The sequence below is a fragment of the Oratosquilla oratoria genome, chromosome 12 (assembly GCF_046742065.1).
Source record: "Oratosquilla oratoria isolate Oo_2021 chromosome 12, ASM4674206v1, whole genome shotgun sequence".
Taxonomy (NCBI): Eukaryota; Metazoa; Arthropoda; class Malacostraca; order Stomatopoda; family Squillidae; genus Oratosquilla; species Oratosquilla oratoria.
In genome coordinates this window covers 39,594,931-39,611,920 of record NC_134788.1, presented here as the reverse complement: position 1 = coordinate 39,611,920, position 16,990 = coordinate 39,594,931, and the positions used below count along the sequence as shown (strand labels likewise).

General features: G+C 38.7%; 1 protein-coding gene across 21 annotated transcripts in view; it reads right to left on the bottom strand.

Moving 5' to 3' along the window:
• The window catches only part of LOC143031475 (uncharacterized), a 65,356-nt gene extending 55,231 nt beyond the window's left edge, over positions 1–10,125 (bottom strand). For 12 of the 21 annotated variants that reach the window (XM_076195378.1, XM_076195360.1, XM_076195362.1 and 9 more), the window contains exons 1-3: positions 10,004–10,118; positions 3,593–3,740; positions 2,988–3,042 (exon numbers count right to left, since the gene is read on the bottom strand). The gene's annotated coding sequence lies outside the window, so the exon portion shown is untranslated. Of the gene's footprint in view, positions 1–2,987; positions 3,043–3,592; positions 3,741–6,328; positions 6,621–10,003 lie in introns of all 21 variants that reach the window. The other 9 variants (XM_076195373.1, XM_076195369.1, XM_076195371.1 and 6 more) reach the window with 5 other exon arrangements.
• Between the last annotated feature and the right edge of the window lie 6,865 nt (positions 10,126–16,990).

Genomic DNA, 16,990 nt, shown 5'->3' with positions numbered 1-16,990 from the left:
TGGGGGTACGGAAAGGGGGGGGGGGTCGCCGTTTTAATGAAGTGGCCTTGCTGTGGATGTGCTGTGTTTTGTAACACTGCTTCTGACCCAGGGCAGTGGACAAGGTGCAGGGATGACCCGTCATCCGGGAGGTGCTAAGATGAGAGGGAGGGTGGAGGGGTGTGGAGTGTATTCAGGGATTGAATGGGTGGGAATGATTTTATGCCTTTTCCTTTTTGGCTACCTCCCTTGTAAGGGGGAAAAAGCCTTGGTATATGTATGTACATGGGAGGTGAAATTTTTTTCTACATATACCAAAGACTCCCCCCCCCCCCCTCTGACATAGGAGGTAGCCAATTTCTCTACATATACCAACATGGTCACCGAATCTCATTAAAGACATTGACTGAAAAAAGTACAACGGCGAGCCACAAAACTGATTCCAAATATAAAAAACAAATCATACAAAAATCAACTAAAACATGTGAATCTGTTTTCCCTAAAAAAGCGTAGACTCAGAGGTGACTTGATACAGGTCTTTAAAATTCTAAAGGGAATTGACATCGAGTGACAAAATTTTCACACTGAATGAGAATCAGACAAGAAATAATGATCTCAAACTGTCTGGAAATAGTTTCAATTTGGAAGTAGGTAGAAACAACTTTGCCAACCGTGTAGTTAATGAATGGAATAAACCTCCTCCACAGGTAGTGCAATGTAGTTCAGTTCAAAGCTTTAAGAATCATTTAGATAAACACCTAAGCAAGATGCTGTAATGATTATAGTTTTTATATTATCTTTGTTTTGTTATCATTTGCCTGTTTGATTTTCATTTATTATTAGTTACATGTCAATTTATTATTATTTACTATTTACCTGTTTTGTTTATCATTTAACTATACCTATGCATCTATCTATTTTATTTGTTATTTACATTATTATAGTTTTTATTACTATGATTTTTTTTTGCATCCAACCTAGATATGGACCAAAAAGTCTCCTGTCAGCATGCTCTGCCTTTGTAATCCTTTTGTTTGTAATATTACCAAAGGCTTTTCCTGCCCTTACACGGGAGGTAGCCAATTTTTCTACATATACCAACATATTACCAAAGGTTTTTTCCCCCTTACATGGGAGGTAGCCAATTTTTCTACATATACCAACATATTACCAAAGGCTTTTCCCCCCTTACATGGGAGGTAGCCAATTTTTCTACATATACCAACATATTACCAAAGGCTTTTCCCCCCTTACATGGGAGGTAGCCAATTTTTCTACACATACCGACATATTACCAAAGGCTTTTTTTCCTCCCCTTACATGGAAGGTAGCCAATTTTTCTAATTTTCTAACATATCTAAAATCAAATTCATGTACAGTTCCAATTATTATATTTCGATGTGGACTTGTGTATTGTTGGTTTGGGCTATATCACCTTTTAACCACTTTGGCACGACGACGTCTACGTAAGCGTCATGAGACACGAGTGGGTACACAAGGATGCTGGTGTCGGCATCTTGATTAGATATACAGTACTACCTCTCATTAATGGACTAAAAGAGGGGTAACAGTGTCCGTTGATGTGAATAATCCATTAATTTGGAGTGGTTTTTGGGTGGCATAGTGATTGCAGGCACTAAACAACAGCACCAAAAACACTGCAAACACAGCAAAAACACTGCAAACACAGCTAATTAACATCCGTTAATGAGAGGTCTCACTGTATATATTTTTTGTAGTTGTCCATGAGTTACCCCCCAGATAGTGTGAACTGGTTTGATCACATTTTCTGTGTTTATCACTACTCAAGAGTAAAAGAGAACAAATAATACAGGAGCAAGTTTATATATTATAATGCATGTTGTGTGATGCATTGTACATATGGCAGCTGATGCTGCGCGTGAGAATTTGACTCGTACTGAAGTGCAACACACACAGGTTCCATTGCACCAGCCCTGCACGGGCAGTTTCCTCATTCTCTTTCACCAGTTGTGGTTGACAAACCACACAAAACACAATCAAGCCTGTTTAGTAAAATCTCTATCCCTTTATAAAATAAAAAAAAAAAATAGTTCATAAAATGAAGTTGGGGCATGATCAAGAGTATCCTTATGATCAATTATGTCTTTCCCTCTCTCTGTGTATGGCGAGGAAAGGGGGGAAGAGAGAGAGGGAGGGAGAGAGAGAGAGAGAGAGAGAGAGAGAGAGAGAGAGAGAGAGAGAGAGAGAGAGAGAGAGAGAGAGAGAGAGAGAGAGAGAGAGAGAGAGAGAGAGAAATCCACAATCTGGTATCACCACCTCACACCTCGCCCCTAGTGCCAAGTGCACGATAACCCAACACCCGCAACTCATGACGCCAGCATGATCGGCATTGTACCGAAGTGGTTAAGGACTATTGTCTACACCATCTTAGTCTGAGAATGTATTTAGATCACTAGCACATAGTACTAGGAGGTTGGAACAAGTGGTTGTCAGTTCTCCCGAAGTGAAAAAGCGGAGGAAATAAGAGTCTAGGTAACGGAGAAACAGGTTTGGAGATCACGTGTGAAACCCTTGAGGTGACAGCACCTCCAGACAAAGGTAAACAGTAGGAAGACGGTTCTCTCGGAAATCCCTCTCAGGAAGATCTCCGAGGTTCCTCTGACAACCACCACTTACTGGTACCCATTGTTGACCCCATGCCCCCAACAGAAAAATAAACATCAATAAATCAAATACAGGAATAGCTCACTATACGACCAAGTGCTATAAAGTAGGTAAAACAAACGTTGGGTGCATATATGTGAAAGCCCCCATGAGGAGGCAAAAATTGAGAGGGGGGGGGGGGTTGACAGGGTCCATGAACACAACCCTCCCCTGTATTTACGTACACGTAAAACCCGCTTCAATATACGAACATTCGCATTGTGACCAGTCAGCTGGGAACAAAAACTCAGTTGTATAGTGAGGTATTCTTGTATATCAATTTTCAATATGGTTCATGAAACAAAAACTTAAGTTCCCCTCACCTTCAGTATTTTCCTCAACTGTGCTCCTAGTCTCCTGTAAACAGCTCTTCAACACCTGGAAGTAAGGTATAAATGTATTACACACAATATCAAACCACTTGGACAAAATGTAGTGGAACATTTGTTAATTATCACAAAAAAACCCACAGTAAAGGAAACTTAGAAGAAAGTATAACTTCTATTTCAGCTAACAGCTATAGCCCTCTTCACTTTCCTGAAAAGGGCTATAGCTATTAGTCAAAATTTTGAAGTTATACTTTCTTCAAAGTTTCCTTTTATTCTGACTGTGGGTTCCTCGTGATTAAGACATTAAACAATTAGAATTAGGAAAACAAAAACAAGTATGCACAATACAGTATTCATGAATATTTGCCTGAAAATAGTTTGCAAATTGGCAAGGAAAATTGCATAAAAGTAAAATGAAATACTTGCTATACCACTACTACTGCTAGTTATATGTTTTATGAAGCTTGGAAGTGATACGTGCAAAAATTTTAATAATGCAAAAACCAAAACAATATATACACAGGGAATAACCATAATAAATATTACTGTATACCAATTTTTACAATATCTAGCAGTTAAGAGAATAATTAAAGTCATACCAGACTAATTTCCTTTTATCACAAAGGAGCTACCCTTCTTGACCAACAACAGGTTCTCCATCAACGCGTTTCCAGAGCGTACAGGATTGATGGGTGTACGTCCTCAAGCAGCTTATTTCCTCCCATAGCAGAGATACTGGAATACCATCTGTAATTAGAATTACATTCAACACTGCATCTCACTGTAACAAGAACTTTAATTCAAACCCCCAACAGAGATTAACCTTTCTGAAAGACCGTCCCCAGAGCAAACAAGATTAACATTAACCCATTCAACTCCGATGACAAGATGTCTTGTCATCGGAGTTGAATGGGTTAACACAATTCCATTCAGGCCGTCACCAAAATTGTACCAACAGTAAACTGGTCTGGCCATGCCACATTGCCCCCCAGATGCAATCGCCCCATAGAGAACATAGAATACCTCATGCCACTCTCGTCATACCTAAGCAACAACACAATATCTCTTCCTTGCGTATCACATAGGCCAATCCGGTGGCTCTCGCCAGATACGTCGGAGCTATATGTCTCCAGTAAGGGTAACCAGGAGTAGCAGATGAATTGACTGATCTAATGTTGCTCGCTGCATTCAGTTTAATGCATTAAATTCATATTTCAACAACTGGGGGAACTATTTGAAAGAGTGCTTATTGAAAACCGATGCACTTGTGTATTGCACCCGTTTAGCAGGGAACAATAACGGAAGCCTTCCTGAGTAGCACTGCATGAACAAGTCTTCAAATCTTATCAATACCTTTGTTGCCATCTGGAGATGCAGTCTCAAGGGGCCGGCATTCTGTCTCCCGACCAGACCCGAGATTTCTACTGTACCCGCAAATAGGGGTACTGTGGGACAGAAGTCATAGCAGCTCTCTTCTGATGGTGGTCTCCAAAACCCATCAACCCCATTACCTCCATCTGAACGCCCAGGTTCTCCATCCCCAAAGCCAGGGGATCTTAACCTGGGGTGATGATAATGGACTGAGCCGTCGTGTCAATGGATCTCATTTGTCTTCTGCTGTGTATGTGTTGCAGAAGAGTAGAAATCCTGCACAGTTGTATAGCAGCACTGGGGTTACGCAGGCCCTGTGCTACTCCCTCTTGCTAAACTTCATCAGTGTCACAGGTAAAATAACTGTAACATGTGACAGATGGGGCCAGGTGCAGCACCTGACCAGGGCCCACCTTTTGTGGGCTGCTCTCATAGCTGACTGCATCGGCTAGGTTTTATGATGGAGTTTCCCTTCTTCTAGCCTTGTCCTAAAGAGGCTTCCTTCCCTACAAGGCAGCAGGGACCCTTCCCAGGTACTGCCACTCCACTCCAGGTCAGAGCGGACCTGGGAGTAATGGCAACTAAGGGACAACTCCACTTTCCCCAAAACTCTGAGAGTCCCCAATCAGAGCCTTGCCACTGGGGGTACGAGATATGATAGCCAGTGCATGGTACTCTATATTTAAAACAAGAAAGCAAAATAGGTTTGTATCACTTATCCTTTTCATATGATTGAATTGTATTTGTATTGGATGGGGTTTGAAATATTTTCTGAGATATCAAGGGGTACTAAGAACACTGAACAAGGTTAAGAACCACTACCCTAAACTGTATTTCCTCCAGTTTTTCATGCATGCAGAGCTGACGACAAGTGGCTATTCCCATCCTCCTACTAGCACAGGACACTGAAGCAGTCCTGCATTCGAACACCACGTCCAAAATTCTATTCTTTCCTGAGGGACGGCTCTTGGAATAACACATCCAACATTTATTTCTCCCCTGAGGGAAGGCTCTAGGACCATTGCCAACTACATTGGGCTTAGGGGTTTCTAGAGGACAAAGCATGGCGAGGAGCCTACACCACGAGGTGGTGTGTAACCACAGCCAAGCCCATCGTCTCTGTCCTACACACTTGGACTTTTGGGGAAGCGTAACAGTCACTGCTGGGAACCAGACAGATGCACAGGATTCAAACCACAACTAAACACGTGCAAGTCATGCACATTTCCGATTATGCCCCCAGCCTGAGGAGACAATTATCACTATTACTTCTATTGGCCTTTGCAGAGATGCCCTGTCATCCAGGAGGAGCCAAGGTAAGAGGGTGGGGAGGTAAACGGCATGTAGGGATGGTATGAGTGGGAGTGGATTTTATGACTGTTTTTTTGGCTACCCCCTTTGTAAGGGAGAAAGAGCCTTTGTTATATGTATTTCTATCAGCTTCCACTAGCCTCCATTTCTTTCACATTAGGAACACTGCCAACCAGTGACCATATTCAATATCTTCCTACCAATTGACAGTAAAGACACAGCATCCACACTGACGTTATATCAACCAATCCACTACCCCAGTTCATTCTTGCAGAGGATTCTTGGCATCTAGGAAATGGGTCTCAGCCACCGGTTCAGCCCGTAAGCCACAAAGAGATCTTGTGTTGTCGTCTGGAAGGGGGCGAGTGTAAGATGGAACAATACAACACAGACAACAGAACGTCTCTTACTGGAGAGATTTACGGTTGGGCCTGAGAATGACTGTCAACAATTACGAGGTTGCGGTTCTCAGTCAAAGAAACTCAATGCAACAGTTACTATTGTCGCCCACTCCGTTTACTTCTCAAATTGGCCAATGCACTAAGACTCCAATTTTACTTCTGACACGCCAACTTTTAGTCAATTACTATTGTGTCTGAGTTATAGTGTTACAAAAGCCTTAGTTGTACATAAATGCAGAAGTCGCTACTTACATGGAAGACTATCAATTGATGGTTAAAAACGGCTGCATCCCAGGGAAAAGCTTCTCAATTCTTCCCTGCGGCCTTCTTCAAAAATCAGACGTTGAAATTTTCAAAACAAGGCGGCATTAAACTTCGCATTAACTACTTCTGGCTTGGTAAACACTGCACTGATGCCAAGTCTCTCATAATCTCCACATGGAGTTTTGTTCAGAAGCACATGACGAGCTTGTTCCGCAAGGTGATAAAAGTTCCGAAACTATGGGTCGCACAGTCTGATGCGACATTCAGGAGGGTTCTCTGCCTTGAGTAAAACGAGGACACAAAAGTACCAAATGTAACTAAAGGTTCTGTATACTATACCTCAACACGTTCCCACCCATTTGTATACAATACCTCATCACGATTTCACACGAAAGACAACAGTTGCGGTGCTACAGCCTTTCTTTTCAACCACTTTCACTTAGATATCTGAGCAACAGGCAATATTAAAGGTATAAATCATCTACTGGAAGCTGAATAGTCTATCCCATCTTCCTGTCATTATGGCTTGATTTTGGTACGTCAGTCTTGTTCATACAGCATTCCCTCTTAGCGCATTTATTGTTCTTCGTGTTGCTGGTTAGCTTTCCACGTCACTGGGTAAGGGCACCACAGTCAGGGAGGGAGGAACCCAATCAACATATCATCTCATGTCAACACAAAATAAGGCATAAAATGTTGCACAAATTAAAGTAGGGAAGCTGTATGTTATTCAAATATATTTTACCAAATTCACAATAAATGTGGTCCATTTTGTTAAAGGTAAATTCATCCACTACATTCATCTCAATCACCATTTGTCGTTTTGATGTGGGATGTCAAAGGTTAATTGAGGCAGCACAGTTGTGATTGCATATTAGCTCATACAGCAACGACCAAAGAAACCTATAACCCTGTAATGTACTGTCCTTAGAATGAGACAAAATTAGATTTGATAGTAGTAAGTAGCATTATTGAACAGAAACAGGCGAAGATTCTACAGCCACTGTAAACTCACATTAAGATCAACGAGTTAACCTATCATTTGTATATCGTGATGACCAACATATTACTTAAATTTCAAGTACGGCATGTTGAAAATAATTCATGTTGTCAGCTGAAAACTAAAGATATGCATCCTCATGCACCTTAGCCACTGCAAGTTATAATGCACGACTATCAAATCACCTCTGATACTGTTCCTCTTCCGTAGCACTGGTTCTCATCTATTTGGAAGACATTTTCTGATCGGAGAGGCACTCTTCAACCCTTCCGTACAAATGGGCTTAGTACAAGAACCAAGGTGATACTAATTGCCAACAAAGTACCCATTTTACTTGAAGAGCATAATAAGAAAATAATAATCATAACAACATACAAACATACTGCCATTCACTCACTAAATGAGTTCAAAATGTTTATGTACATGAACTACCCCCTCCCTGCCCTGATGGAAGAGGAAGAAGATAAAGAAGAACAACACCATTAAGGAACCAATTACCATAAATTGTTCCTCTTTATTTATTAGCCAGCGACAGTCACACTTAAAACAACACTTTGTCATTAGCTGGAAGGAGGGAGAGGGAGAGGAGGAAGAGGAGGAGGGGGGAAGCAGCAGAGGAGTAAGAGGAAGAAATAATAGAATTTTCATGGGGGAGCGGCAAAGCTATTCCAATCATTTTATGTGACCACTGTTCATCAACCATAATGAATCGGGGACATATGGCATGAAGCGTGCTGTTTCACTCACATGCCAGTACCAGTTCTCACGGTCTCTCCAAACAAGTTCCCATGCAGTCACCCTTCCCATTCCAAACAACGGTATTATTTTAGTTGTGCACATCTATGCGATATAGCAATAGAATATTAAATATTAATTTTGTAAATTATAATACATGAAAGTAATATGCGATTTTCTTGACAGAAATGACCTTGCTACAAGCAAATCTACTATAGAATGAAGCCGCTAGGATACGGTCTACATGCCATGTCTGTCCAGTCCAGTCACTGTCTGTTAGACGATGGTTTTCATGTTGTGCACTGGGCATTCTCCAACTCCAGGTGATGTTAATAAGCGCTCTTACAAAGACAATAGGGCTTCCTTGGACTTTTTGAGAGAACACGGGGTTCTGCCGACGTCTGTTAATTGCCCGAGGTACATTAATAAACAGGATGTCAGCATCCGTGATGATGACCTGGATGATCTTTAGAATTTGAGGTACCGAATTACTAAATATAGGTTAGGCTAGGTAGGTTAGGTTATGCTAGGTTAGAATAGAAAAATCTATCCTTTCATTTCTTTGACCTCAGCATCTATCAAAACAAACATGGTGTATCATTCAACTGCCACAACTTTGTTTATTAATAATTTTGTTTTAGCAACTTTTTAACAATTTTCGCATAGAAAATTGCATATTACATTGATGTATTACAATTTACAAAATTAATAATTAATTTTCTATTGCTATATTGCATAGGTGTGCATTTCTAAAAATTTACCCAAGCAACTCTCGACAGATTCAATTACCTTGCCCCCTGCCATGAATTCTGTGAGCGTCCCGCGAGTCAAATCAACATGTGGAAACATGTTACATGTCCACATAGACGGAGGTGTCATTCACAAATTATGCCAGTAACTGGCCTAGACTGAATCACACAGTGGTTTGATATGAAATAATTTCAGCGATACCCCATGACATTCCAACGGCACTTAGTGTAAAACACAATCTGATCCCTATCTTGCAACTCTATTACTATTTGTTGATATCTCTGTTAATTTATCTTTCAAACAGTTTGGGTTGCTAGATCAATTTTACAAATATATGTGGACATACATTACAAATGGTTTTTGTGTTGGTAATCAATCCTGATGTTAATTCATGTGTTATTCCATTGTGTATTTCCTTTGTACAACTCTTCTGTATTGAATATTTTCTACTCTTTTGCTGTGTTCTTTGGTATAATTGTTGCAACCTTCTTGTATTAATTAACAATGAATCAGTAAACATGTATATTTACCAAACCAAACTGCTTAGACTATGCCACAGGCCTCAACTAGTGACAACACATGACAAATAATTATGAAAATATATCAATCGTAAATGTATCCTCCTGAGGCAGCATTTGCCAGATCAAGCTTCCCTTGGGCAGCATTTGCTTGCTTAACAACTCTCGAAGGAAACCTTACACTGGAGAGCAAAGGAAAAACAAGATATTGGTACAAAAAGAGAAAAATAACTTGTAAAAACGCATTCAGCTACAACATGATGTTCAAATATGAAGGATCATCCATTCCTTATACTCTCAAAATACGAGGAGCAAATATATTACTTTTTAAACGCGAGGACGTAACAACAAATATGGAGCAAGGGTCTTCCATTCCGAATTTTCTGGAACGCGGAATATGGAATCAAACCCTTATTGACCTAATACCGGGCAATAATCTTATTTGTAATTAGTGGCAGACACCAAAGACTAATCGTCTACGTGGAATAGTACTAGTAGTAGCCGTAGGGGAATTATTCCACCCGGTTTTGGATACGAGTAACTACATAATGGTGGATTACACCAACAAGAAGCATGGGAATTACAGTGTTTTAACGAGCCTTCCTACTGTATAATGTAACTGTCATATACATAAACATCTTATCTCGATGGAGAACTTACCATAAACTGGTATGTTGTGTAGGGGTCTACATTTAAAGAAATTCGGCGGCGTATTTTGCAATTACACCATACAGTTACTTTGATGACTCTACGTTTCAATAGCAGTACGTCACAGTCCTCACAAACTGTCGACATATTTATGTATCTAATTTTGCCATAATTTCCCTGAATATTATAATATTGTTTTCTAATATATTATCCAATGCTTATCTATTTCTGTAATATTCGAATTTTTCCTTTCAATAAAAATCACGCTGATATTGGATTCTCCCTCATGTTATTGTTGGAACATCTTGGTTTTCTGTGCATTCCAAGTATTTGATATATTCTAAAATCTATTTTTTTCATAAATTATACATTTCATTATTCTGTTTGGGTGAATGCTGCCTTTAAAGTACAACCAGTTATTTCTTGTGTAAATTTATACTACTCATTATGACCTGTTATTGTGTGTGATTAGGTGGCTGTATACGAGTATATGTGTATGAACGAATGAATAAAATAACCACCTAAAATTAAAGAAATTTGCGTGCCTCTGGGCCGTAGAGGTAAAATAGTCGATCCGTTTACGTCCAGGGGGCTCTTTCAAGCTGAAGAAAAAATATATGAGGCTTGGATATAAGGCGACTAAACGGAATATTGTGAGGGTATTGGGGCTATTATTATTATTATTACTATTATTATTATTATCATTATTATTATTATTATTGTTATTGTTGCTGTTACTGTTGTTGTTGCTGTTGTTATTGTTGTTATTATTGTTGTTATTCTTATTATCATTATTGTTTTCAGAGCTGGGCGCGTTACCGTTGGAGTGGTAGTGCGTTATCGAAAAATCAGGGGTGCAGTTCCATCAATACGTTATCGAGTACAATTTCCTTGGAGCGGTCTGAGTTACATACTTCATTTGTCACGAGAAGACATTAATCTCATTAACTTTTACGAAGTTTAATTACATTTTTCTGTATTTGAAACATCGTACTACAAGTGAGAAATTGACTTTAATTATACGTAAAATTATGTTCTAATTTTTCATGACGTGGTTTATTTATGCTGTTATTAACACTTCCAGTCCCGAAATGTTTATATTTCTTGTGCATAAATTCTGGTGTTCAATATATATATATATATATATATATATATATATATATATATATAATCGAATGTTACTTCTAGTATACACCAATAAAATACATGGTAATCTGAGAAATAATAATCCATATTATACTGCCACTAGAAAGAACAAGGAAATTCCTATGCACCATGAGTAAGAAGTGCATAAAACCAGAGTATCCACATATGCAATAAAGATTAAAACAGTAATAATTATTAACATAACCAAATACTCAAAGTAAATTAAGGCAAGGTGAAGGGGAGACCTTAATATTTTGATAAATTTCGAAGGTAAGTAAGATAGTCCTGCGGACTTACCTGTGGGAAGTAAAAGCGCCATTAATTCAAGTTTATGGAGTGGAATCTGTGGAGTGGATGAGGTACATCTTTAATAACATGTGGAAAAAGTACCACACGATTGGCAGGAAGCCATAATTTGTCCAATTTAAGGCTGTAAAACAACTTGTGCAAATTATTTTCCCATGTCATATAGGTATGTTTACAAATCATTCTCCCATGTTGGAAAATTATGTTGTATGTAAATTATTATCTTACGTTGGAAAAGTATACGAAAGAATAATAGAGAGAAAAATAGGATTTTTTGTTGAGGTTAGGCAAGATAGCAACATAAGGCAACATAGTCAACATAAGGAAACATAAGGCAACATAGCATAGCTTCTGATCAAAGAGGAGCAAGACACATCTGGTATATACAATAAAGTTGGTACTAGAAAAGAATTGGAAGTGGGACAAAGAAATACGCGGTTTTTATCGACCTGAGGAAAAAAAAATCTTCGACAGAATCACTAAAAACTGCTTATGGAGAAACAACATTAAATAGATTGACAAGATTTTGACAAGGTAGATCACGGCATTCTCCTACATAAGCTACAAAATCTCGGAATAATGGGCTCACTTGGAAGATGGTTGCATAGTTTTCTAACAGGCAGAACTCAACAAGTATCTGTCCAAGGAGAACTGTCTGAGCCCAGTAGAGTAAAAAGTGGTGTACCACAAGGGTCAGTGCTAGGGCCACTCCTCTTCATTATACATGTGGGAGATATTGACGAGAACCTATAGTATACTGAAGCGTCCTCTTTTGCCGATGACACCAGGCTGAAAAGGCAGATAACATGCCCAGAAGATGCAGAAAATACACCAAAGGACCTCAATGAAATACAAATTTGGGCAGCATCAAACAACATGGCATTGAATGGTGAGAAATTTGAACTTGTACGCTATGGGAGAAATGAAGACCTCAAAAACTCCACAAACTACAAGTACAACAACCAACTCATCACAGAAAGAAAAGAGCATGTCAAAGACCTTGGGGTATTCATGAGCGACGATGCAACTTTCTCACACCACATGAATAAAATGATAGAAGCAGGAAGAAACTTGAGTGGGTGGGTGGGTGCTTAGAACTTTTAACTCCAGAGATGGGCAGTGCCTAAAGACCCTATGGACGTGTCTGGTAGACCCAAGGCTCGAGTACTGCTGCCGTGCAGCTATGGTCCCCATACAAAATACAAGAAATAGCCAACCTAGAGGCTATCCAGCGTTCCTTCACTGTAAAAATTCAGGGAGTACAGCACCTAAACTACTGGGATAGACTGAGCCAGTTAAAAGTGTACTCTCTGCAGAGGAGAAGGGAACGGTATATAATCATCTATGTGTGGAAAATCCTGGAGGGCAGATCGAGTACCTAATGTGGGGATAGTGGCAAACTACCATCCGAGAAAGGGAAGACTATGCTATATAAAGGGTACTGTAGGCTCTATACAAAGAGTGAAGACAATAAAACACAACTCTTTCACTCACAATGGACCTCGTTTGTTCAACTGCCTCCCAAGAGATCTCCAGACAGACACTGGCCCGGAGTCTTTCAAGAGAAAGCTGGACAAATGGCTGGATGTAGGCTCCATCCACCGATACCAGGATACCCCTACAGCCACCACAGCACCCTGCCAGAAGCAGTACAGAACCAAGGACAACTTGGAACGTGCGGAAGCCGACTTCAGCCGTGTCATTAACAGACAAAATTACCGAAAGTATACCGAAAGTAAGTAGATCCTTAAATGTTACGAGTAACCAAATTCTCACTGACTGAATTTTGTGAATATAGATGAAGCTTTGAAACAGATGTATTCTTTAGCATGAATACAAGGTTTTTGAATGTAAATGGAAGCATATGTTCTCACTTGATTTAGTTTCTTTAATTGAATGCTGTGAGAAAAGAAAAAAAAAACGCCACTGTGTCGTGGGTTTGATTCGGTATGGACAAGCCAGGGGAAAATGAGACTCACAATAACACTAAAACTAAGGTTTATTGATGGTTCATAGGCTCGGAGGGAACGGACGTAGTCTTGTTGGGAGGAGGTCCGGAGTGATGGAGGGAAGGCCTCATCAAGCGTCTACTGTACGTGGCTGTGGGCCAAGAGCCACACACAGGAGGGAATGAGGCCACTTGCTGGAGCGAACGGGTCCTGAGGCAGCTTGCTGGAGAGGAGGACTGGTCCTGGGGCGGCTGGCTTGCTGGAGAGAACTGCTGATTGGAATTGAGCCCGGGAGAGAAGTCGGGAGAGATCTGAATTCTGAATTCTGATTTCCTAGGTAAGACCATCCGTTTGCGTGGGATCGGTTTTTGTGGGAGGGGAAGAATGTAAGAAAATGAAAAGATAGTAGTGTATAAAAGAGGGCTATTGCCACTGGGCGAAAAGATATTAAACAACTAATTGAAAATAATAATAAAAAAAATAACTAAGAAAAGAGAGAAAAGAAGAAATAATTAATTTTGAATTTTAGGTTGGTCGTTGGTCGTCTTTGGGTTTGTTGTCTTTTGCGCATGCGTCATGACGTCATAGGCAGAGATTGATAGATAAAAAATGAAAATAATTAAAAAAGATAAAAAGATAAATGATGAAGAAAAGAGAGAAAGACAGAAAGAGAATAATTCATTTTGAATTTTAGGTTAGTCGTTGGTCGTCTTTGGGTTCGTTGTGTTTTGCGCATGCGTCGTGACGTCACAGGCAGAGATTGATATATAGATAAAAGAAAATGAAAAAAAAAATAAAAAAAAAATAAAAAGACAAAAAAAAATAATGAAGAAAAGAGAGAAAGACAGAAAGAGAAAGAATGAGTTAATTTGAAATTTTGAATCGTTTGTTGTCTTTGGGTTTGTTGTTCTCAATTCAATTCAATTCAATAAGTTTATTGTCGATGTACAACAAAGGAGAGAGTTGGGTCTTGCCAACTAACCCCTATACATTTTATATTTAATTTGTTTATTACAGTTTTATCAAAATAAATGTTTATATTACAATATCACAGTGTTGTATTTAACATTTGAAAGCAAACATTGGATGTTTTTTAACAATTTTAGTTAAAATATCATTATTTATGTAATAGCATATGAGTTCGATGAGGTTCCATTGTCCCTGTGGTCTAAATTCATCGATTATTGGGCAATAGTGTACATAATGTTGTAGTGAATGTCCTCCCGGCCTTGCTTCCCTGTACACCTCCCAGTGATATTTGTATCCCAGTCTGAGTCTCATAGTGACTAAATCCATTTGAGAACTATGTCTACCATATGGATATTCCTCTGTATTGTTTAATACTGCCTTATAATGCTTGCTACTTACACCACCCATCTCGCAACATTTATCTACGTCTATATCCATGTTAACAATAACATTTGATCTTATTATTGACCGTATATGTTTATATGTGTATTCATTACCAGGACTGTTGTTAACATCTCTAATTGCATTTCGTGCAAGACTATCTGCTTTTTCATTATAATACAATCCTATATGGGATGGTACCCATACAAAATATATATGTGTATTGTTTCTCTCCAGGTTATATATAATATTCAAACATCTGTTAGCAACATCACAATCAGCTGGAGAGGAAGATACAAGTTCATATAATGCACTCTGACTATCGACAAAGAAGTATACATTTTTACCCATACTCGAAATAATATGTAAGCCTTCTAAGATAACATATAGTACAGTTCTGGTTGATGGCAAATTATTTGGTAGTCTTTTTGAAATTTCATAATCTTGAAATTCTTCAGAGGAAGAATATTCCCTTATAAACACCCCACATCCTATCTTGGTACCCCCAACTGACCCATCACAGTACACATGTACCACCTGTTGCCGTGGGTATTGTGACAATTTGTCAAGAAAATGTGCTTTTAATTCGTATTTATACCATTGCTCCTTTGGTTTATTTAGCTTCTCAAGGTCAATTTTTACATTGTATGGATTCCAGGTGGTATATTTTTAATGAGGGCATTAAATTCGTTCATAATATCAAACTTTCTTAGAACCTTACATATTTTGCGAATATATGGGTTGTTAGTTACATGATTATCATTATATAATGCTAATATATCTCTTTGGAGAGAGTTTGTACCATTACACACTCTACGACATACAGTTCGACTCGTTATTTCTTCTATTCTTAAAATAATACTGGGTAATCTTAACTCTCTTCTTAATACCTCTATCTTAGTTGTTGTAGCACACCCTAAAATAATTCTCATTGCCTTATTTTGTATGACTTCTAAGCATTCAAGTTGTTGTGTATTGAATTGCACCAACACAAGTGAAGCATAATCTATGAGGGAACGCATCACATATATATAAAACATGCGAAGTATAGGTACACCAACACCTGACCCTCTCTTTGCTAAGACTTTGAGAGGGGCTAGTCTAGATACACACATATTTTCAACATATTCAATACAATAATTAGCATTTCTATAACCTAATTGTACACCCAAATATTTGTAGTTAAGGACACGCTCAATTTTTTCACCACTTACAGTAGGTTTCCTACACTTTTTCTGTTTAGCTTGAAATTTAGTTTTGTTTTCATTTATGACAAGTCCCATGTATGTATACATAGTTGTTCAAGTTCATTCACAGCCTTGCTAAGTGTTTTAGGTGTATCGCATTGAATAACTATGTCATCAGCATAAATGATGACTTTGGTACCCTGTGTAAATTCATATCTAGCAATTTTATCCATTAGTATATTGTATAGCATGGGACTTAGAACTCCACCTTGGGGGGTACCTAACTCGAATGTTTCTTCTTCTGATAGTGTTCCCTGTAACCAAACCTTACCTTTTCTATTATACAAATAGTCTTGTATCCATCCTAATAACTTTACTTTGACTCCCTTCAATACAAGTTCCTCTAGTATAACTTCTTTATTAGATCTATCAAAGGCACCTTTCAAATCTACATATACTTGACAAGAAGCACTGGTATTAGCTAAGCAACGAACAAAGCAGTCGCTAGTAGCACGTCCCTTCATGAAACCATATCAATTTTCAGACATTTGATCACCCACTTTATAAATTAACCTACGTAAGACAATTCTTTCCATCATTTTGCACAAACAGCTGGTAAGTGAGATTGGTTGAAATTTCCCATCACTCTTAGGTACAGGTATAATTATGGCTGATTTCCATGCTGGGGGTAACGTACTATTTCTGTAAGACACATTAAACATATCTAGTATGGGATTTTTCCCGTCAATATTCAGTAATGCATTTATAATATTATATGTAAGTCCATCCTCACCAGGGGCTGTTGATTTACCACTTTTGACAGCATATAATAGTTCATCTATTGATATAGGTACACAAGTGTCATCATCCAACTTAACATTATGATATACTAATTGTAACCTTTGTAACCTATTCTCTGCCAGAGCCATTTTATGTCCAAGAGGCAGACCAGACAAAGCAGAGGCAGAACTCCATTGTTTAATGAGATCTTTGACCTTTTTTGCAGGATTTGAGTCACTGGTTACTGAAGTTTTCTTACCTTTGATCTTATTAACGTGATA